This window comes from Heptranchias perlo, chromosome 17 (assembly GCF_035084215.1).
Source record: "Heptranchias perlo isolate sHepPer1 chromosome 17, sHepPer1.hap1, whole genome shotgun sequence".
NCBI lineage: Eukaryota > Metazoa > Chordata > Chondrichthyes > Hexanchiformes > Hexanchidae > Heptranchias > Heptranchias perlo.
Window position 1 is genome coordinate 8,736,021 of NC_090341.1, and position 24,866 is coordinate 8,760,886.

Consider the following 24,866-nt stretch of genomic DNA (forward strand, 5'->3'; position numbering starts at 1 on the left):
TTCCAACAGATACAACCTCTGCTACATCCTCAATCCCACCACAGCACATTCCTGAATGAAGAGAGAGCAGGTCTTACAGAATACTTTAAGACCACACCGCCCTCTTACATTGCACGTCTCTTGGGGCCTGCCTGTAAGCAACTGAAACAATATATTCTGAGGTTGTGTGTGGGGTCAACTGTTCTTAATACAAAGTCAGTCTTCCTGGAATGCTGGTAGGAATTTTGGTAGTAACAGAGATGGAATATTCTCCCTAATCCCTGTCAGTAACTTCACCACTCAAACATCAAATTTTAGAGGTAATGTTAGCCCTTTGAGGGAGCCCTTCAGCTGTAAAATTAAAAGTGTAGCCAATTTCTGCTTTGATTCAGAGACCCAAGTGCTCTCCAGCTCCATACATTCCGACATTAATAACTGGAGAAGCCAGCGAGCGGCCTCTCACTCAGGGATACAGTGACCAGGGGAGCAGCTTCTCACTCAGGGATACAGTGACCAGGGGAGCAGCTTCTCACTCAGGGATACAGTGACCAGGGGAGCAGCTTCTCACTCAGGGATACAGTGACCAGGGGAGCAGCTTCTCACTCGGGGATACAGTGACCAGGGGAGCAGCTTCTCACTCAGGGATACAGTAATCAGGGGAGCAGCTTCTCACTCGGGGCCTACAGTAATCAGGGGAGCAGCTTCTCACTCAGGGATACAGTGACCAGGGGGGCAGCTTCTCACTCAGGGATACAGTAACCGGGGGAACAGCTGCTCATTCGGGGCCGACAGTGACCAGGGGAGCGGCTTCTCACTCGGGGCCTACAGTAACCAGGGGAGTGGCTTCTCACTCGGGGCCTACAGTAACCAGGGGAGCAGCCTGCGAGTGGCCTCTCACTCAGGGCCTACAGTAACCAGGGGAGCGGCTTCTCACTCGGGGCCTACAGTAACCAGGGGAGCGGCTTCTCACTCAGGGCCTACAGTAACCAGGGGAGCAGCTTCTCACTCGGGGCCTACAGTAACCAGGGGAGCAGCCTGCGAGTGGCCTCTCACTCAGGGCCTACAGTAACCAAGGGAGCAGCTTCTCACTCGGGGCCTACAGTAACCAGGGGAGCGGCTTCTCACTCAGGGCCTACAGTAACCAAGGGAGCAGCTTCTCACTCGGGGCCTACAGTAACCAGGGGAGCGGCTTCTCACTCAGGGCCTACAGTAACCAAGGGAGCGGCTTCTCACTCAGGGCCTACAGTAACCAAGGGAGCGGCTTCTCACTCAGGGCCTACAGTAACCAGGGGAGCAGCCTGGATAACGTTTTAAAGGCAGGAGCAGACCACGCATTACATGCAAGTGAGGTGATGATCACAGCCACTGGTTTAAAATGATTGAACAAGATGATTTCTATTTTTTATTACATGGGCGTTTTGCCAGTGTTTTGGGAATTACATTTCACGATTCCATCTTTCTCCATGAAAACTAAAAGCCAGAGGCCTTGCTGCTGATGCGTTTTGATGGAATTAATGTCATCACAGTGTGTGTTTGTAAACAAAGGAAAGGAAGAAAGAGGAAAGGACTTGCATTTATTATACCACCAAATCATGTCCTCAGGACATTCCACAGCATTTTACAGCCAATGAATTTCTTTTGAAGTGCAGTGACTATTGTAATGTAGGAAACGCGGCAGCCAATTTGCACACAGCAAGGTCCCACAAACAGCAATGAGAGGAATAACCAGAAAATCTGTTTTATTGATGTCGGTTGAGGGATGAATATTGTTCAGGACACTGGGAGAACTCCCCTGCTCTTCTTCGAAATAGTGCCATGGGTTCCTTAACATTCTCCTGAGAGGGCAGACGAGGCCTCGGTTTAACGTCTCATCCGAAAGAGGGCACCTCCGACAGCGCAGAACTCCCTCTGAGATGCATTGATAAGTGTCGGCCTTGATTGCGTCCTTGAGTCACATAATCCAGGAAGAAATAAGTTGAAAATTTTTAATGAAGCCAGTTCAGACTGCTACAAGAAGCAGATTCAATAGTAACTTTCAAAAGGGAATTGGATAAATACTTGAAGGGGAAAAAACTTGCAGGGCTATGGGGAAAGAGCAGGAGGAGTGGGACTATTTGGATAGCTCTTTCAAAGAGCCGGCACAGGCACGATGGGCTGAATGGCCTCCTTCTGTGCTGTAAGATTCTATGATTCTACGAATGTGTGAACCAGATGTCCATAACTAAAATGCTACCATTAAAAATGTTTTAAACATCTTCATTTCAAGTTTGTCAATAGTTCTATTTCTGCTTTACTCTACTCCATTCTCCATCTATTCTGCCGGGGTACAGTTCCACAGGCACCAGTCGCCTTCAGGTACCTCATCCAAGTGAGCAATCCTCCTGCGTGACCCAATGCACTGAATGTCAAGGGCTATTTGGTCGTGTAAGGCATCACTGCCAAACCTGATCGGGTCCTCACCCGACATCCAAACACACTCTAGATCCACCGAACAGCTGTCAGGAATGGGCGTCCCAATTGATATTTTCTGACCCAAGTACAAGGGCCAACCGTATCACCCTAACTGCTGTCCCAGTTACGATCAGCTAACCGAGCACAGAGTCGTCAATTAGCACTACATTGATTGGGATGTCCTTTTTATGCAGCTTGCTTTCCTCAACAATCATTGTGTGGTAACTGTAAAATGTTTAAGTACATGCTGGACTAGATCCAAATGATAGGGAGGCCTCTCTCCCTCTAACAAACACACACGCGCACACGCACACGCACACGCACACGCACACGCACACGCACACGCACGCACACGCACACGCACGCACACGCACGCACAATCCCTATCCCTTCTCAGAAACTCTGGCAGTCAGTATAACCCTACAGTAAGCACAAACAACACAGTGATGTCCAATCACATCTGTCAACTGCCCTACGCTGTACATACCACAACAACAACTTGCATTTATATAGTGACTTTAACTTAGTAAAACGTCCCAAGGTGCTTCACAGGGGCATTATTAAAAAAATTTGACACTGAGCCACCTAAGGAGATATTAGGACAGGTGACCAAAAGCTTGGTCGAAGAGGTAGGTTTTAAGGAGCGTCTTAAGAGGAGAGAGAAGCGGAGAGGTTTAGGGGAGGGAATTCCAGAGCATGGAGCTTAGTTCGCTAAAGGCACAGCTGCCAATGATGGAGCGGTGAAAATTGGGGATGCGCAAGAGGCCAGTATTGGGGGAGCGCAGGGATCTCAGAGAGTTGTAGGGCCAGAGGAGGTTCCAGAGATAGGGAAGGGCGAGGCCATGGAGGGATTTGAAAACAAGGATGAGAATTTTAAAATCAAGGTGTTGCCGGACTGGGAGCCAATGTAGGTCAACGAGCACAGGGGGCGATGGGTGAACGGGACTTGGTGCGAGTTAGGATACGGGCAGCAGAGGTTTGGATGAGCTCATGTAACGGAGGGTGGAGGATGGGGAGGCCGGCTAGGGGAGCATTGGAATAGTCCAGTCTAGAGGCGACAAATTCCCTCTGTGGAGCCTGTTACGCAAGATCACAAAGTTACCAAGACTCACTGCCACCTTACTCTTTGTAACTGGTTCGAGAATTTACTTTTTATCTTTAAAATACTCTTATAGCCCAATGCAGCTGGTGTGCTGAAAGCAGCAGGGCTGGCAGGACAGGTGAAGGGGTAATCAAGATATTAGTGACAAGGGAGATCAAGGTATAATCACATCATAATTCAAGTTGCAGAATTGCAGGCTTATCCAACAGAAAACAGGAACATATGTTTACAGTTATAGAGAGGGAAGGATGGATACTCAGGAGAGGTTACAAGGCAGGAATCTTATCCCTAAGTTTGGGTGATATCATAAATTGGCAGAATGGACTTCAAACAGTTTAAAAAACACCCATCTGACTCGGAGTGCTGCACTGTCCAAGGTGCCATTTTTCCCCCCAACCCTCCTTTCCCTCCCATAGGTTTGGTTTAATTCCATCGAGGGTTCTTTGCAATAGCAGCCATGGCAGACTCCGACCCCAGGTGTCACCCATGATCTCTACAAAGAAGGATTAAATCACTTAGAACCCTCACAACCAGAGGAGACTGAGCTGGATTTGAACCCTAGTAAAAAAAAAGAGAGGCAAAAGGAAGATGCTTAATCTACGCACCATCTGGTCCCCTTCTTTCTGCTCTCCGTGACGACTGTTGGAATTAGTTCTTCAATCTCAAAGAACTTTACTAAACGTTAATGAAGCCTGACCAGCGAATTGGAGTCTAGAAATGCATGAATATTTGGTAAATTGCCACATTAGTCAAATGATTTAGTCAACATAACCCAAAGTCAAAACTGGAAAATGTGTTATATCTAAGATGCTACTTTTAGAAGTCCCCTTAGAATCCCCAGCCCAATTTTCAGAATTTGTAGTAATAATGTTCTGCTCTTAGGATAGCATCATTATATTTTCCCCTTCTTTCAGATGAGACACTAAAACAAAGGCCCCATTTGACTGTTCAGTTTGACATTAAAGATCACGTGATACTATTCAAAGAAGAGCAATGAAGTTCTCCTAGTGTCCTGGGCCACATTCCTTCTTCACCCAACACCACCTAAAAGAGATTACATGGTCATGTATCTCATTGCTGTCCGTAGACTATTGGTGCGTGCAAAATGGCTGCCACATTTACCCACACAACAGCGGCCACTGCACTTCAAAGGAATTCACTTCATGTCGAGCACTCTGAGACAATCTGGAGGAACACAATGAAGCTCTATAAAAATGCTAGATCAGTTTGTAAATAGAATAGGACACAGAAGAATTAAGTAACTGTTGTTGATTTTACAGCACGATTGGGATTTTTTTTTTTATTCGTTCACGGGATGTGGGCGTCGCTGGCAAGGCCAGCATTTATCGCCCATCCCTAATTGCCCTTGAGAAGGTGGTGGTGAGCCGCCTTCTTGAACCGCTGCAGTCCGTGTGGTGAAGGTTCTCCCACAGTGCTGTTAGGAAGGGAGTTCCAGGATTTTGACCCAACGACGATGAAGGAACGCCGATATATTTCCAAGTCGGGATGGTGTGTGACTTGGAGGGGAACGTGCAGGTGGTGTTGTTCCCATGTACCTGCTGCTCTTGTCCTTCTAGGTGGTAGAGGTCGCGGGTTTGGGAGGTGCTGTCGAAGAAGCCTTGGCGAGTTGCTGCAGTGCATTCTGTGGCTGGTACACACTGCAGCCACTGTGCGCCGGTGGTGAAGGGAGTGAATGTTTAGGGTGGTGGATGGGGTGCCAATCAAGCGGACTGCGTTGTCCTGGATGGTGTCGAGCTTCTTGAGTGTTGTTGGAGCTGCACTCATCCAGGCAAGTGGAGAGTATTCCATTACACTCCTGACTTGTGCCTTGTAGATGATGGAAAGGCTTTGGGGACTCAGGAGGTGAGTCACTCACCGCAGAATACCCAGCCTCTGACCTGCTCTTGTAGCCACAGTATTTATTTGGCTGGTCCAGTTAAGTTTCTGGTCAATGGTGACCCCCAGTATGTTGATGGTGGGGTATTCAGCGATGGTAATGCCGTTGAATGTCAAGGGGAGGTGGTTAGACTCTCTCTTGTTGGAGATGGTCATTGCCTGGCACTTGTCTGGCGCGAATGTTACTTGCCACTTATGAGCCCAAGCCTGGATGTTGTCCAGGTCTTGTTGCATGAGGGCTCGGACTGCTTCATTATTTGAGAGGTTGAGAATGGAACTGAACACTGTGCAATCATCAGTGAACATCCCCATTTCTGACCTTATGATGGAGGGAAGGATACTAGTCTTTGACATTATACTGGTAGGTTGTCCAATGCAGATGGCTTGCCTTTTGTCATTGGACCAATGGGTGTACAAGACACTGGTGACGATGGAAATCAGACTGAAGGATGTTGGTGCCATTGTTAAGGGCCGCAGAGGAGGGGTAGATGTGTTTCAATTCTGAGTTACATCAGGTGGGGAGGTTTTGAGCAGAAGCATTCCTGGGCAGATTTTCCAAATTGTCTCTAAGTGCGTGACATGAAATGAATTACTTTGAAGTGCAGTGGCCGCTGTTGTGTTGGTAAATGTGGCAGACATTTTGCACACACCAATAGTCCACAGACAGCAATGAGATAAATAACCAGTTAATCTGTTTTCGGAGATGATGGGTGAAGGAGAAATGTGGCCCAGGTCACTAGGAGAACTCCACTGCTCTTCTTTGAATAGTTTACATGAGGCCTTTAATGTCAACCTGAATGGTGAGGGAGTCATGCCTGGGGAGTTAGCCACACATTACATTTGCCAACAGAATGATTTGTGCAGGATTCAACAACAACTTGCATTTATATAGCGCATTTAACATAATAAAATGTCCCAAGGCGCTTCACAGGAGCGTTACCAAACAAAATCTGACATCAAGCCACATAAGGAGATATTGGGACAGGTGACCAAAAGCCTGGTCAAAGAGGTAAGTTTTAAGGAGCGTCTTAAAGGAGGAGAGAGAGGTAGAGAGCTTTAGGGAGGGAATTCCAGAGCTTAGGGCCCAAGCAGCTGAAGGCACGGCCGCCAGTGGTGCAGCGATGATAATCAGGGGTGCGCAGGAGGCCAGAATTGGAGGAGCACCGAGATCTCAGAGGGTTGTAGGGCTGGAGGAGGTTACTGAGATAGGGAGGGGCGAAGCCACGGAGGGACTTGAAAACAAAGATGAGAATTTTACAATCGAGGCATTGTGTGGGATTCTTAGCACTGTAAAAATAAATTAATGTTCTTAAAACCCACCCATATCCAAAGGCAAGACCCTGCCACTCAATTCTGGTTACTTGTGTAAAAAGTGAGATCAAACTCGATGGAAATACAAACAAAAAGCACGAAGATATTAATTTCAGGCAGAACTCTCCAAACAGTTGGCTCCTTAAAAACAATTCATCACTTTATACTTCACCAGGTTTTGGATCAGTTACCACAGTGGAAATGCAAATGCCTAACAAAAACGGTTTTGTTTAAAAGCAAGATTTATTGGAAACTTCCAGTTGCTCTTAAGGAAAGGGACTTGAATGTCAGGGTGTTTCAGCCAGTCGGGCCCCATAAAAACTTGCAGACGGCCTTCAAAGGAAGGGAATGCTGTGGCTCAGTCGGTAGCCACTTGCATCTCTAAGTCACGAAGGTTGTGGGTTCAAGTCCCACTGCGCGAGACTCAAGCACAAAACCTAGGCTGACACTCCCAGTGCAGTTACTGAGGGAGTGCTGCACTGTCAGAGGCGCCATCTTTTTGGCTGGGACGTTAAACCGAGGCCCTCTCAGGCTGACATTAAAAATCCCATCACACTGTATCGCAGCAGAGGTGCCCTGGGCCAATATTCATCCCTTGAACAACGCCTAAAACAATTTATATTAACGATTTGGATTTGGGAATCGCAAGTATAATTTCAAAATTTGCAGGTGACATGAAATTGGGGGCTGTAGTTAATATAAAAGCAGAATGTGTCAAAATGCAAGAGGATATTAATAAAATTGCAGAATGGGCGTGTAATTGGCAAATTAATTTCGATATAGTTAAGTGTGAGGTGGTGCATTTTGGTAGGAAGAATAAGGAGGCCATGTACTACTTGGATAATGAGAGTCTAAATGGAATAGAGGAGCAGAGGGATCTAGGGGTACAGATTCACAAATCACTAAAAGTAGCGACACGGGTTAAAAAGGCCATTAAAAAGGCAAATCAAGCACTGGGGTTCATTTCTAAAGGGATAGATTTGAGGAGCAAAGAAGTTATGTTAAATTGTATAGAAACTTGGAGTATTGTGCAGTTCTAGTCTCCATATTATTGAAGGGATTATATAGGCATTGGAGAGGGTGCAAAAAAGATTCACAGGGACGATACCAGAACTGAGAGAATATCCTTATCAGGACAGACTAAACAGGCGGGGACTCTTTTCTCTAGAAAGGAGAAGGCTGAGGGTTGAGCTGATAGAGGTCTTTAAGATAATAATACGGTTCGATAGGGTAGATGTAGAGAAGATGTTTCCACTTGTGGGGGTGTTCAAATCTAGAGGTCAAAAATATGAAATAATCACTAATAAATCCAATAGGGAATTCAGGAGAAACTTCTTTACCCAAAGAGTGGTAAGAATGTGGAACTCGCTACCACAAGGAATAGTTGAGGCGAACAGCATAGATGCATTTAAGGGGAAGCTAGATAAGCACATGAGGGAGAAAGGAATAGAAGGGTATGCTGATAGGGTTAGATGAAGCAGTGGAGCATAAACGCCGGCATAGACCAGTTGGGCCAAATGGCCTGTTTCTGTGCTGTATTTTCGATGCAAAACAGATGATCTGGTCATTTTTCTCATTGCTTTGTGGGATCTTGCTGTGTGCAAATTGGCTGCCGCGTTTCCTACATTACAACAGTGACCAAAACATAGAAACATAGAAAATAGGAGCAGGAGTAGGCCATTCGGCCCTTCGAGCCTGCTCCGCCATTCGATAAGATCATGGCTGATCCTCTATCTCAATACCATAGTCCCGTTCTCTCCCCATACCCCTTGATGCCTTTTCTGTCTAGAAATCTATCTAGCTCCTTCTTTAATATATTCAGTGACTTGGCCTCCACAGCCTTCTGTGGTAGAGAATTCCACAGGTTCACCACCCTCTAAGTGAAGAAATTTCTCCTCATCTCAGTCCTAAGTGTCCTACCCCGTATCCTGAGACTGTGACCCCTCGTTCTGGACCCCCCAGACAGGGGAAACATCCTCCCTGCATCCAGTCTGTCTAGCCCTGTCAGAATTTTATATGTTTCAATGAGATCCCCTCTCATTCTTCTAAACTTGAGTGAATACAGGCCGAGTCGACCCAATCTCTCCTCATATGATAATCCTGCCATCCCAGGCACTCCCTCTATGGCATGTATATATCCTTTCTTAGGTAAGGAGACCAAAACTGCACACAATACTCCAGGTGTGGTCTCACCAAGACCCTGTATAACTGCAGTAAGACATCCTTGCTCCTGTACTCAAATCCTCTTGCAATGAAGGCCAACATGCCATTTGCCTTCCTAACTGCTTGCTGCACCTGCATTTTTACATGACTACACTTCAAAAGTACTTCATTGGCTGTAAAGCACTTTGGGACATCCTGGGGTCGTGAGAGGCACTATATAAATGCAAGTTCTTTTCTTCTTATAGGAAGGATATAAAAATAATAGTGCAGATTGACTTGGATGTTTCCAGGAATGAAAAGTTATAGATACAAAGATATACTTAGGAGGACATCTTGCATTTAAATAGAGACTTTCACAACAGCCAATGAAGTATGGTCACTTTTGTAATATAGGTTAACGCAAGAGCCAATTTGTGCACAGCAAGGTCCCACAAACAGCAATGAGATTCATGACCAGGTAATCTGTTCTAGTGATGTTAGTTGAGGGGTAAGTATTGGCCAGGAAACCAGGGAGAATTCACCTGCTCTTCTTCAAGCTATGCCATGGGAGCTTTTACATCCACCTGAAAGGGTGTTTAACATCCCATCCGACAGTCCAGCACTCCCTCAATACTGCACTGAGTGTGTCAGCCTAGATTATGTGCTCAAGTCTCTGGAGTGGGGTTTGAGCCCACAACCTTCTGACTCAAAGGCAAGAGTGCCACCAACCGAGCCACAGCTGACACCGAAACGTGAACGTTTAGGGCTTTTTTCACTAGCGCTAAGAAGATTAAGGGATGACCTGATAAGTTGCCTTCAACTATACGAAGGGTTGTGAAAAGATCAAGTGTGACAGATTGCTTCCACTGGTCGGTAAGATGGATACAGGAGGGCACAAATTCAAGGTAATCACAAAAAGAATAAAGGGGAGGTTAATTTTTTTTTTACACAGGTGGTTAAAATGTGGAATTCTCTGCCAGGAGCCATCGTTAAAACAGAGACTTAGAACATTGCTTGAAATGAGGAATATTAAAGGTTATGGGGAGTGAGCAGGAATTTTGGATTAGCTTCATTGGCCCATGTGGAGAAAAACACTAATGCAGACCTGATGGGGCAAGTGGCCTGTTTCTGTGAAGTGACATTCTATGGTTCTATCTCAAAGGTGATTTAAGGTGATTGGCAAAAGAACCAAAGGTGACATGAGGAAAAACTTTTTTACACAGCGAGTGGTTAGGATCTGGAATGCACTGCCCGAGAAGGTGGTGGAGGCAGAGTCAATCATGGCTTTCAAAAAGGGAACTGGATAAGTACTTGAAAGGAAAAAATTTGCAGGGCTACGGGGATAGGGCGGGGGAGTGGGACTAGCTGGATTGCTCTTGCAGAGAGCCGGCACGGACTCAACGGGCTGAATGGCCTCCTTCCATGCTGTAACCTTTCTATGATGCTTCTATAATTCTAAAGCGCTTCACGTATAGGGTTGCCAACCCTCCAGGGTTGTCTTGGAGTCTCCAGGAATTTGAAGGTTAATCTCCAGGACACTACTGCGAGCAATCCTGGAGAAAAATCATGGCAGCGTTACATAAATTGTGTGGATTTTTTTCATTTTCGTTGAATACTTTTGTTTATTAGTTATACAAATATTGGAGCTGGAGGGAGGGGAAAGGCTTGTTTGACTGACAGCCAAGAATCATCCAATCAGGTAACAAAGAGTCTGGTCGCTTTTCCAATTGGCGCGGGAAGTCAGTGCGCCACAACGATGGACGCGTCGGGCGACCAATGGCGGAGGTGTGGGGGATGGAGGCGGTTGGCGGTCACATGGCGAAATCTCCCAGAATACGTCCAACCAGAGTTGGCGACCCTATTTGCGTACAGTGAATTACTTCGAAGCACAGCGACTGTCGTCATCCAGGCAAGCAGCTAATAAAACAAATCCAAGCTACCCAATTGGATTTTCACACAAGATGATAGAGAATTCAGTTACAAGAAAAGGCCTTTGGGCCTAGCAAAGCTTGAGCCCTCTGTTATTCTACCTTGCCCAGCTGTGTTTTTGTATGCCTTAAAAGTCAGTGACTCTTCTGTCAAGAAATATCCCAGACATTTCTGACTCTTTGCGTGAAGAGATTCCTTCTGGTATCTGACTGAAATTTACTTCTCATTGCTAGTTTATATTTACGACCTCTGCTCCAGCGACCCTGCCATATTTTAAAGTAATATATTCAGGATTTACCGCACCTAATATTTTATAGACTTCAACGAAACCCAGCATTAATGGTGTTCTGTCCAAACTGTAGCTTTTTTGATAACTCACCCCCCCCGCTCAAACTTGGAATCATACTTGTTGTCCCCTCACACCCAGTAATGCTGTGATAAGGAAGTATAGGAATATATCACATTACATCATTCTTCAGGGAGTCAGTGACTTAATCCCTAAACCTATACAGAGCCCAAGACTTGTAACGGTCGAACCCCCCTCCTCTATATGCAACATTAGTTTTAAGTAGAACACTGGTCAATGGATAAAACTGCTCTGCACTGAGATGATTAATTTAGCAGCTTCCCGTTATTTTTCAATTGCTCCATTCACCAGGACACGCGTCGCTATGGGAACCGCATGGTCTGTGGTACAACATGTATTGAAATGAAAAGGGAAAGGAGACCACTGGGTGGCACAATTGGTTACAACATTATCCTTTCACCTCTGGGATCTGGGTTATAATCCAGTCCAGATTGATGGGATGTAAGTCTCCTCTTTCTCTCCTGGCTTTTAAACAAGATGAGTGAAGGTAGCTTCTACTGAATTTCCAGTAGGTGCAAAAACTGGCCATAATTCAATGACAGCATCATTCAGAGAGGCCACAAGACTGACTTCTGTGGGGAATGTGAATTGGTGTTCCTTAGAGTTTGAGGTTAAACCATTTCGTTGGGGTACAGTAGAGAGATCTTTAACCACTGGCATATTTGATCCAGGAATGCTTGACACTGGTAGACGTCAAAAATTTGCAACACTAAGATCCCCTTAACCTGATGAATACTTAGACAACTTCTTTCATCGTATGTTGCATTGTGATTTGAAAATATGGCCCATATCCCTCAGCCACCTCTGGCGGAAAATGTCCTCTGGGCACTTTATGTCAATCCTGTATCAGCAAGAGTTTTCTTACACACTGAGGAAATTTACCACCCTCCCCGCTCCCTCTGCCGAAGACTGGATCTATCAAAATTAAACATACACTTGTTATATAAACCAGAGCAGTCAAAGGTGGATTGAATGCAGGTTACATCACTTCAGGAACTTACATAGAATGTGCAGCACAGAAACAGGCCTTTCGGACCAGTCCGTGCCGGTGTTTATGCTCCACACGAGCCTCCTCCCACCCCTCTTCATCGAACCCTATCAGCATTCCCTTCTATACTTTTCTCCCTCATGCGTTTATCTAGCTTCCCCTTAAATGCATCTATTCTATTCGGCTCGACTACTCCGTGTGGTAACAAGTTCCACATTCTCACCACTCTCTGGGTAAAGTAGTTTCTCCTGAATTCCCCATTGGATTTCTTAGTAACTATCTTATATTTATAGCCCCTAGTTTTGGTCTCCCCCACAATTCTCTTTGGATCCACGAAAGTCAAATAATGTCGCATATCTCATCAACCCACTCCTTTTTTAAAGGATATAAACACGGTAATGGAGAAATACCAGCACAAATAAAATAAGATTTAAAAGTTGTTGTGACCGATTTTGTTGGTCTACAAAAGTACTCGTTAAAAATTCATTTGTGGCTCTGTAATTGGCCTCCATGATTAGGTTTGGCTGTGATTTCCTCCTCGGTCCCATGTTGAACAGCCTGGCGACACTAATGGTCTGTACTCACACCTGAAAAGAATGTGCATTTGGGGAGGTAACGGAGGAAGTCTAATGTCCAAGGAGCTGTAGCCCAGTAAGGGGTCGCTGTCTTCAGGACAGGAAGATAGAAAATGAGAGATAACAAAGAAAATGTACATTTCTGAAGGGATAGATTGCTCACTTGGGGAGCACGTCATGACTACCACATCTCCTACGATGACCACCACATGCCTTACATTTCTCACTTAAAAGACTTTATCCAATGACATTAAATTTTTAACAGTGAGGGTCGGGGTGGAGGCAGAGAAGTGAAGACTGAAAATACCAGAATGTCCCCAGAATGAAGAAGCTGACCTTTTGTTTCAAAAAAAGGAAGTGTTCTACTGATTTGTCACACGATCCTGAGCACCATAATGGAGCTATATGTACACTTCCTCTTAGTTGACCCGTTTTATTGTGTTTTGTGGATTAAAATGCTAATTAGTCTGGAAACAGACTCTTTGGCGGGTAAGGTGGAGTTGAGATACAGACCAGCCATGAACTAATTAAATGGCGGAACAAGCTCGAGGGGCTGAATGGTCTACTTTTGTTCCTATGTTCAGCACTCTGCTTTTTGAGACACCATGAAGTTCCACTCCAGTGACAACACAGCAGTGCTCACAAGCCCATTTGTGAGATCAGTGGAGTGGACCTTTAGGTCAGATCAGGGAGGTTGACAATAAATATCTTTCTAAAATTTGAAGGGCCAAGGTCCATGGTGCAGGACTTGGCCCTTCTAAAGTAGCAAAATGTCCCAAGGCACTTCAAAGGAGCGATTATCAAACAAAATTTGACACTGAGACACACAAGGAGATATTAGGACAGGTGACTAAACGCTTGGTCAAAGAGGTAGGTTTTAAGGAGCATCTTAAAAGGAGAAAGAGGTAGAGAGGGGGAGAGGTTTAGGGAGGGAATTCCAGAGCTTAGGACCTAGGCAACTGAAGGCATGGCCGCCAACGGTGGAGCGATTAAAATCGGGGATGTGCAAGAGACCAGGATTGGAGCTGCACAGAGATCTCGGAAGGTTGTAGGGCTGGAGGAGGTTCCAGAGATAAGGAGGGGCGAGGCCATGGAGGGATTTGAAAACAAGGGCGCGAATTTTAAAATCAAAGCATTGCCGGGCTGCTGGGAACCAATGTTGGTTGGCGAGCATTGGGGTGAGGGTACATCACCCATCAGAGGAGCAAAGAAGACAATGGTGACACAGGCATAAGTTTTAAAAGCCTGTAGATTGTTGGAGGAAGAGAACAATATGCACCACACTTTTGAAGTCCTGCAATAGAGTAGGAAACATGGTAATGAGACTTGATTTTGATATAGTGAGAATGCAAGGGAGGATGAAGAACACATTTGGAGCTTAATAAGGGAGAAATTCCAAATTTGTGTTTATATAATGCCTTTCTAAGAACACCCCAAAGGACTTCATGAGCAATGAATTCTTTGAAGTGAAGTCACTGTTGTTATGTCGGCAAAGAGAGGAAAGATCAAAGGATCAACGACCGACTCCAGGAGCAGTGATACATTAGGAAGATAGGCTCTTCAGCCCATTGAGCCTACTCTTCCATTTCTTATCCTTGGCAGATCTCTTTAATCTCAATTCCCTGCCCATTTTCCATATCCCTTAATATCCTTACTTCCCCTCCATTCCCTTTAAAATATCTCAATTGACAGTCAATCTATGGCCTTCTAAGGCACTGCGTTTCACATTCTCACAATCCTTTGTGAAGAAGATTTTCCTGGTTTGCTTTTAACTGGCTTAACTCTAATTCTAAGATGATGTTCTGGATTCCCCTATTAGAGGGAAGAATCATTCCTTGTTTAAATCCCTTCTTAATTTTAAACACCCGGATCAAATCGCCTCTTACCCCCCCTCGTCTCCAGGGGATGCAATCTTGAGTTCACCCAGTTTCTCCTAAATATCATATGGACAAAGCTGCGGTGGAAACAGATTGGAGGCTAGAGGTGAGAGATGGACTACTGATCAGATGGCAGCAAAAGATGATTCACTCTGGTGTATGAATTGACAGGTCATAAAAATGTCAGCCATGGCACAGTCAGTAGCACTACTGTCTCTGAATCAGAAGGATTGTGGGTTCAAGACTAGAGCACAAAATCTAGGCTAACGCTCCCAGTGCCGCACTGTCGGAGGAGTTGTCTCTTTTGGTGAGACATTAAACCGAGGCCCACTCAGGTGGACATAAGAGATCCCATGGCACTATTTTGAAGAACAGCAGGGAAGTTCTCCCCGGTGTCCTGACCAATATTTATCCCTCAACCAACATCACAAACAGATTTTCTGGTCATTATCACATTGCTGTTTGTGGGACCTTGCTGTGTGCAAATTGGCTGCTGTGTTTACTACTTTACAACAGTGACTTCAAAAAATACTTCATTGGTTGTAAAGCACATTGAGAAGTCCTAAGGTTGTGAAAAGCACTATATAAATGGAAGTCTTTCTTTATAAAACTGCAATCCATGCATTGAATTTTCCAGCATTGTATATTCTGTTTTCCTTTAATAATAGTCAGTTCACTCATTCTCTTTAGAGCACCTTAATGTTATTCTACCATTTCTATTTAACAGATAGAAGTCAAAGGATATCAAAACCTTAAAAGGCTAGGATGGGAAAGAACATAAAGAAACATGGAACGGGAGAAGCCATTTGGCCCATTGAGCTTGCTTCATGATAGATCATGGACCCCATCATGGACTCTACCCAAACCATTTTTTCTCCCGCGGGAAAGTTCTGCATAAATATTCCCTGATCCCCAAAGGTTATCAAGCAAATCTGTGAATGTTCATCCATCCCCACATCTCCATTATTCAACACAGGCCTGCTGTCCCCAATGGATAACATGTCTTCCCTACCTCCCTCACCCCCCCCCCCCAATTCCCCACAATCTCCTGGATTGAATTCAGAGGAACCATCAAGTATTGCGGAGTACTTGATGTACGATACAAGAGAAAGCATAAAAGGAAAGACAAACATGTTTTCAAAGGATCTAAGGTGACTAGGAAGGAAGGAGAATGGAGAGTCTACAAGCAAAAAGTAAGAGTTGCCAAGACAATGACCAAGTTGAGAAGCAAAATCACCACACACATTAGGGTAAATGACGAGATTTTTTTGTGGGGTATGTTCATAGTAGGCAAAGCACTAAAGACAGCTGGCCCTTTAAAGATGAGAGAGGTGATTATAGAGTTTTATACTGATTTTTTTCATATCAATTTTACTGCAACAAACACTGCCGGCATACCCAAGAAGGTGATGGAGACTTACATCTGAGTTTACGGAGAAAAATTAGTCAGCAATGTAGTGGTCATTGGGAAACTACAAGAGGACTTGAAGTTCCATAAAGCATGCTAACAAAAAGAATGCAGTTAAATATACTTGGTGGAGGACTTGATCACATAATCTAGGCTGACACTTCAGCACAGTACTGAAGGAGTTCTGCTTTCTCGGATATGGTGTCGAGGAGACATTAACTCAGGTGGATGTTAAAACATCCCAGGCACTGTTTAAAGAAGAGCAGAGAGCTCTCCTGGTGTCTCAGCCAATATTCCTCCCTCAACCAACAACATCAGAAACAGATTAATGGGTCAATTGTCTCATTACTGTTTGTGGGTCATTGCTGTGTGCAAAATGGCTCCCGTGTTTTATGCACTTCAAAGTCATTCATTCGATTCAAAGTGCTCTAAGGCATCCTGTGAAACATCGTAAGGTGAAATATAAATGTTAGTTCTTTGTTACTCACTAAAGAAATGAAGGAAGTAATAGAACCACAGAAGTTCTTGAAATCTGATGGAACACAGGGTTGTTCCAGGATGCTGGGATTGTAAACATGATCCTGGAAATTATAGGCCTGTTAACTTTCCTACATTGCAACAGTGACTACACTTCTAAAGTATTTCATTGGCTGTAAAGCGCTTTGGGACGTTCAGAGGTCATGAAAGGCCCTATATAAATGCAAGTCTTCCTTTAACATCAAGAGTAGAAACATATGAGCCTTGATTCAAAAACACCTAGTGAAAGTAAAGGCAAGAAATCCAAGTCAATATGGGCTTATAAAAGCAGATCATAAACAAGCAAATGTATTGGAATCCTTGAGAGTGTAATGGAGATAGTTGAATAAGGTAAGGCATTGGCACACAGCTTGACATATTACGTCTCTACATGCCCTGGTGACAATAGAGAGTAAGAGAGGCAGGGAAAGACAACGTAACAGTGTTGCCCAAATTTCTCTCACTGAAAGACTAAGAGCAGAAGAAAATAATAATGCTGTTTTAGGGAAGTACGCTGGGCAAGGTGAGTATGGGGACGCCACTGGCATGAGGAGGCATCAGACAATTAAATCCCAGGGTTCACACTGTTACTGACCCCTCTAGTTCTGAAACAAAAAGTCACATTTGAACCCTGAGATTTACTATCCAGCCATACGACCTTCCGACAAATCTGCATTCCTTCAATTCTGGCCTCTTGTGCATTCCTGACTTCCTTCGCCTCACCACTGGTGGCCCTGCCTTCAGCCGTCTAGACCCTAAGACCTGGAATTCCTTCCCTAAACCTCTCAGCATCTCTCTCCTCCTTAAAGACACTTCTTACAACCTACCTCTTCAACCAAGCTTTTGGTCACCTGTCCTAATGTCTCCTTCTTTAGCTCGGTGTCCATCTTTTAGTCTGATTATTTTTTTGTCTGATTACGCTCCTGTGAAGCGCCTTGGGTCGTTTTACTATGTTAAAGGCGCTATATAAATGCAAGTTGTTGTTGTTGTGGTGGTGGTGTTTAGAAATGTAAAGAAATGTATACTGGTGTTATTAAAAATAGAACTACACAATGGAGAGCACTAGAGAAGGTGCAAAAAAGATTTACAAGGACGATACCAGAACTGAGAGGTTAGACCTATCAGGAAAGATTGAACAGGCTGGTGCTCTTTTCTGAAAGGGATTGATAGGGTAGACATAGAGAAGGTGTTTCTACTTATGGGGGGAACCCAAAACTAGGGACAATACACATAAGATAGTCGCTAATAAATCCAATAGGGAATTCAGGAGAAACTTCTTTACCCAGAGAGAGGTTAGAATGTGGAACTCACTACCACAAGGAGTGGTTGAGGCGAATAGCATAGATGCATTTATGGGGAAGCTAGATAAACACATGAGGGAGAAAGGAATAGAAGGATATGTTGATAGGGTTGGATGAAGAGGGCTGGGAGGAGGCTCATGTGGTGCATAAACACCAGCGCGGACACAATGGGCCGAATGGCCTCCTTCTGTGCCATAAATTTTCTATGATTCTAATTCTATATAACTGGATAAGGTACAGTAGAAAGGAGATTCAGTTATTCAGGTGAATTAATGTTAAGGTTTATATTGTATGGCAAAAACAAACAGAGCGTTAAGGTGGAGGCAAGTAATGCTGCCACAGAACCCAAAGAGATGATAATGATGCTCCATTAAGCATAAGTGAGACCATTTGCATCATGTCCTGTTTTAGTCATTGCACGTTCAGAAAAGACAAAAAACATTGGAAAAAAAATCAAAGACAATATTTAATTTTGGAAGAAAATAAAGATGGACAGGGAAAGGGTAAGAGGAAGGACATGGAAAGGAGAGATTGTCACAATGGTGTCAGGCTCCCAGGTAATCACCTCTTTTTCAATAGTGTTTTTGAAGAGTTAAAACATGGCAATATTTTCTAGACTTCAAAGCCTGAGTTTTCAGATTCTGCACTTTTCAAGTCGCGATTTTCCATACATTAAAGTGAAAAATTGTATGCTAGCAGACGCAGAAAACCCATGCCCAGATTCTACTGTTTAAATGCTTCAGAAATGGTGCAATTAAAAACTTAGTGGGAGTCTTACAGTTCATCACTGCCTCAGTTGCAGTCATCTTGGCAACTTAGTTACATCAGGTATTTCTGACTTCCAAACCAGAAATCTCTGGTAACACATTCCCTTTTAACTTCACGACTGCTGTTGTGTCCAACGAGATGCTTCATCATGTCAAACACAAGTTAATGGTATCATGTGCAAGCTGTTACCGTAGTGACAGGTTCCAAGATGGTGGTTGATTGAAAGCCACAGGAACATCGGAATATACAAGACCGGAAAAAACCATTTTGGTCCATCTGGCCATCCCAAGAGTTCAGAAACAGAACAAACAGTTCACCACCTATATCCCTCAAAGGAATTTCTTGCCAAATGCCTCTCCAACTGTCCCTTAAAACTGCTGATGGTTCCAAACGGTCAGCACTCTTTGCATGAAGCAGTTCTATCTGATCTGCCCATTCACCTTCTCTCTTCTAAGCGTCATCCCATGACTACTCATTATTGTTCTCACATTCTAGTAAAGAGTTACCCAGGTGATACTTTAAATCAAACTGTGAGAGTAGAACAAGGGGGCCCAGGTTCAAATTAATAAAAGATGACTTTAGGGCCGACATCAGGAGCCTCTTCTTCACACAGACAGCGATCAACACTCGGAATGAACTTGGAGGCAAAAAGCCTGGAATCATTTAAGAAACAACTAGGTGCAGCAATGGAGGAGCGTAGGGTTGTTCTGGATGGATGAATTAAGGTGAGCCAAATGTCATCCATAAGTAATGTGTGATCTTGTTGACAACCTTAAGGATCTTGGATGCCTCAGTAAGTCTGTTACAACCTTTCGAAAAATGACATTTCTGTCGTTTTTGCAAGATAACAAAAAACGGTCAGTTAATTTATAGTTTCCTCAGGAAACATCAGAATGTTCAGCACTGGGTTTAAGCTCCAACAGGGAGGTTCGAATAGTTTGAAGTTCCAATGTTCTGCCAGGAGACTGTAGCTACGATATAGATTTTTCTAGTTCTAAGCCCACTTCTCCTTGTCCTGAATCAACCGGCCAACCCTATTCAACCTATTCCAACCGACTCTGACATGGTTTTGAATCAGCTTCCACATGACTGAACAACACTTCTCTCCCCTCTGCCCCTTGCTCCAGTGTCTGACCCTGATTTCCCAAGCCTTAATCCCCTAAAGCTTTTAAAATGATAAGTGTAGAAAAACATCTGGGGTAGAGTTTCCGCTTTGGGCACAATCGGGAAATTGCATCCAAAATGCGCTTGAAATTGCACTGGTTAGGTTCGGTTTCAAGTTTCCGCTAAAATTAATTTGCATAATCACAAACGTAAAATCTTCCATGAACCGGCGCAATTGGGCAGCGTAACAGAATGTAGTCGCTGTTTTCTTTCCGTTACAAAGTATTCCTTGATGTATTTAAGAGTAGTAACCTGGTATCGTTTTATTAACACAGCTGAAAATGGGTTTATCAGCAAAAATAAGCATTTTTATTAATGGTGTCCAGTCCTTCTCCTGTGAGTAACCTGATTTAAAATCACTGAAAATGATTTTAAAAAAAACTATACTGAACTATTTAATAGTTTCATTGGTGTACACAAAGTCAGTTTCTTTGGTAAATTAAGTATTTTTTGATATGATTCGGGCGAATTGAATTTTGAACCAACGTAAAAGATCGCGGAAAACACCCACCAAAGTGGTTTTGGGCATAACTCACTTACGTTTAAAATTCCCCTCATTTTTTGGGCTGGTTCGGCCGATTTCGCTCGGATTGCGCTAATATAACTAACGGAAACTCGACGCTCTGAGCTCTTCATGTCACAGACGGAGAAATTCTACGTTATCATTGTTCCTTCAGCTTCACAAACAGTGCAACAGTTGTTCAACGGAAGAGGGTCTAGCACAATTTCAACAAACTAACAAACGGGCAATTTGTTTGTTAAAACGTTCCAAACGCTAAATTAAACCTTCAGAGGCGCAGTCAGCAAACATATTGTTTGACACACCAATTAAAGCTAGCCAGAATGCCCAAACATTTGGTCACATGGACCAAAGTGACACACTCTCTCCCCTGTTCAATAAGAGGCCAACTGTAAATGACTACTCCCTCTGCTGGGGCCCCACTGAAGAATGCACATCTCAGAGGTTTGCATTACTCTTTTAAATAGATTCCTTCATTTCTGTATGTGATCAAATACAAAAAAAAACAATGAGAAAATTGGGCACGGCAGCAGGAATGTAAAATATTCATTTCAAAAGCATTATGTTTCTCTGTAGTTTTATATAAATTTGTTAAAGTACTCCTAACTCCTGCACTCTTTAATGGGCTTTTTTTTTAAAAAAAGAACCCTGGCTGGTGTGCTTCTCATCTGGTAGATGTGAGTCAGATGTACATTGTAATGTTAGAGCTGAATTGGTGTGCTGAGATCTACCCAAAGTTGGACTTTATTACACTAACAGTGAGCTGTGGCAATGATGCAGAGCTGAGCACTCCTAAGTGTCAACTGAAAGCAAATTTAAATGGGGGGGGGGGGCCGGAATGTGTGGAAACTGTTGCATTCTTCAGAGAAAACAAACATTAAATTTCACTGTCTGGTTATTAACTTGTAATGTCAGCTGATTTTAATACAATGGGGTAAATATATCTCCAGCCCTTCCACCACACCTAATCAACAAAATATCCAGGTCATTTCATAAACTTTTCCTAAACCATAAACAAAGTAAAATTCAAGATTTTTACATTTTTTTCACTATTCTTACAGATGTGATTCCAATTCTAAAGGGGAATTAATATCCTCCCATAAATTATGGGGCAGCTTCTGAAACTAATTCCTACCACACAGCGAAGGCTTCATCCACATTACAGTTTCTGATCTAGAAATAATGCCCTACATTTACTATAAACTTAAAAGCATGTTAGATGTGTATGTTTCCATGAAACCTAATGATTCTTAGCACAAGGTGCATGGGTCCATGAGGTTTTTGAAAGGCTTGATTACAATCGATTAATCGGGATGTGCCTATTATAAGGAACACCTCCCACCTCCCTGTATTGCACCCTCTGGAATCTCAAGTATGCCATGGGAAAAAAATAATCACGGGAATTCCAGCCAGTTTGTTTTTGGCCAGGTTTGGGAGGGGGGGGTTTGCACCGTTCAGGATATGAGTAAGACACAGGCAATTTTCCACTGAGGTGTCCCTTGGTTTTACAGGAACAACAACAAACATTTCTTGGAAATCAAAACAGTCCCCGAAAGGGTGACCCAAAGATGCATTTCGTTATTAACCACACACACTGCAATTGACTGAAAGCTTGCAACCACAAACTGCTACAGTTTTAAAATTAAATACGATTATCAAGATTCGTAATGAGTCGAAGCACGCAATCTACACCGATATGTAAGTGACAAGACACAGGAAGAAGCTCAGAAATATACAATGACTTGCCAGTGGGGACGTTAACTTATACTCGTTGGCGTGGTATCTATAGGATTAAGCATTCAGATTACTAAAGCATGCAATTAAAAGGCCAGTTGGCACGGTTTGAGTGGGATACTATAAACTGCTCTTCCCAACTGTTATAAAAAAAAACATTGGAACAGCTCTCCGGGATGTGTAGTAAGAGTTTTAGACAAGGTGGCCATCCATGCACGTGGCCCAGGACTTCCCTTGATACATGTTTTGACCAGCACAGGCTACAGTGTATTCATTACAAACAAGCTTGTTTACCAACTGCTCTCTTGCTAAAAAAAAACTCCCAGCAGAACTTCAACTAAACTGAAATTAACTTTTTTTAAAAAAATGAATGATATTCTGACAATTTGCATACTGGCCATTTTTTAACATCTGGCTAAAATTCAGATGACATTTAATACTATATATGAAAAGGGTAATGCAATTAAGGAATGCACACACACACACACGAAAAAAACATTCGGGAATACTTTGCAAATAAATATATATATATGTATAAACACACGCGCGCGCGACTGGTTTGCAAATAAACAACACAACTTGTAAATGAAATACAAGGTTTAAAATGCATCAATCTGCCCCTGTTTGGTGCAGACGCCTGTCCCGCTCGGGCTCGTTTTGACTCAGATCTACAACTAACCCAATGAACAGTGAAAACACAAAAAAAAACCCCGCGCCACTAGCAATTAAGCATCTTTAAAAAAAAATCCCGTGGAATTCTGTAACAGAAAAAGGGCGAGAGTTCTGTGTAAGCAAGGGTCCATTCTGAATTATGCCAGTTACAACTTTGAAAGATGACATTCATTGAGATTCACGCTGAATGCTAGCTCTGAAATCATCTGTGTACATCAATGATAAACATCTGAACAGTCCAGTCTAGTCAGGGACGATTTACTGATTCATTTCGCAGGGGAAAAAAATATAAAATCAACATTTTAAACAAAAAAAAAAGTTCCCCGGGAAAAAACTTTCAAAACTCCTTAAAACTTTTTTAAGATAAAAAAAGTTTAAGCAAATCGGAATAATTTATTTTAAATATATATATATTTAATATATGCTATGCCTAATACTTATTACGAATAATACATCCAAAATCATAGTTAATCGGGGCTCTAGGGACTGAAATTGCAACACAAAATGTTTAACCTGCATTATTCAACAATATAACTTGCAGCTCTTCCAAAGTGAATGACTGCATAGATTTATTACATTATATTATTATTAATAAAGACAGCCATAAACGATTGGTGTTGCCAACGAACCAGGAACATTTAACACAAGACGATCTAATTAAAATATTAATTTTTCATTCAACTTTGTGCACTTGAAATTAATTCACTCGCACTCTGCAAAAACTATTCAATTAACAACTGAATCACAATATAAACAAAAATGTTGGCGATTTAGATTTAAACAAAATAAAGCTGCATTAAAAAAATGAAACATGAAATTGACATGACCTAAAATATGAAATTGACTAAAATCGACCTGATTGATTGGCTTGTTGCACTAAAACTGACAAAAAAAACTCAGCTTATGATGAGAGCGGGTATAAGCTACATCTTTAATAGTTGCATCTCCCATTTAAAACAACACACAGCAAGCACTGCAACTACCACCGATTAAAAGTAATTGCACCTTCCTTATTTTTTGCAAAATTAGAATTACCATCACAACCAAGTTAAACAACGCACCGATTTGTCCTTAAGTTTGCACAGCCTGGAAAAATCCCACTAAAACCAGCCAACAAGCAGGGACGCCGCAGCTCCAAGAGAGAAAAAAAAAGAGTGGAGGGAGGGAGGGTGGGTGAGAGAGCGGGGGGCGGGGGGGGGGGGGAATCTCCGTATAAATGTAGAAAATATGAATCAGTTTCTCACTCGATGCTCACTGCGTTCAATTCACTGTACTGCGGTCATCATAGGGTCTAAAGGCGTCCAAATCGCTCCTATTCACACTCACACACTCTCTGCCAAATGCATAACATAGTTATGGTATTAAAGCATAGTCTGAAAAGCAGTTGTACCAAAGGATCCCCGCCCCCTGCACCGCCCCTGATTGACATTTAGTGGGCAAAAATAGAGATCTGAATTCAAATTGGTATTTGGAAGTTACTGACTGGGGCCCTTAAAGGGGAAACACACTTTTGACCTTTTAAAGTGGCAATGTCCAATAGAGATCATTTTAAAAAAGAGGTCATTGTAGTCTGGTTCAAAAAATGTCTTGCAAGCATTTTTTGTTTCTTAAACTGGTGTGTGATGATGCAATTGTCACATCTGTCCCAACAGTTTTTTAAAAAAAAAGATATTTTGCTTAGAAAACTAATGGGACCCTCCCCCCCCTCCGTCCCCCACTCCCCTCCTCATAGAAAAATCAGTCAAAATAGTTCCCCTACCGTAACTTCTCCAATGGCTAACTCACGCGGGCATTCGATTGGGTTTTTTTGGAGCAGGGTATCCTTTGCTCTTTGCAAATATTCGCACTGCCTGCTCCCTCCCGCCCTCCCGAAAACCTCTCTGTGACAACATTGCAGCCAAACGCTACTGTTTTCATTCAGACCAGTCTCCCTTGCCAAGTTCAAAGATTTCCTCATTGGAGCATTTGCCTGTGTTTGCATTTTTGTCTGCTTTCTAGAGATGCCACGTGCTTGATGATCTTAATTACTTTTTAAAATATTGGTAAGTATATCGGTTTCAAAAAGGTACATTCCAGCTTCATCATTTAGACAGGATCTGGGATTCAGAAAAACTAGAGACCAGAAGCTGGGTAAATAACTTTAAAAAGGCTGATTTCAAATGAAGT

The 24,866-nt window shown here is 43.1% G+C and overlaps 1 long non-coding RNA gene across 1 annotated transcript; it reads right to left on the minus strand.

Annotated features, from left to right (window-relative positions):
* Positions 1-1,701: 1,701 nt before the first annotated feature.
* LOC137334370 (uncharacterized) lies at positions 1,702-23,833 on the minus strand. Its single transcript, XR_010966130.1, has 2 exons — positions 23,762-23,833; positions 1,702-1,924 (listed from the first exon to the last, which is right to left on the minus strand). It is a non-coding gene; the product is annotated as an uncharacterized lncRNA (long non-coding RNA).
* Positions 23,834-24,866: the final 1,033 nt, after the last annotated feature.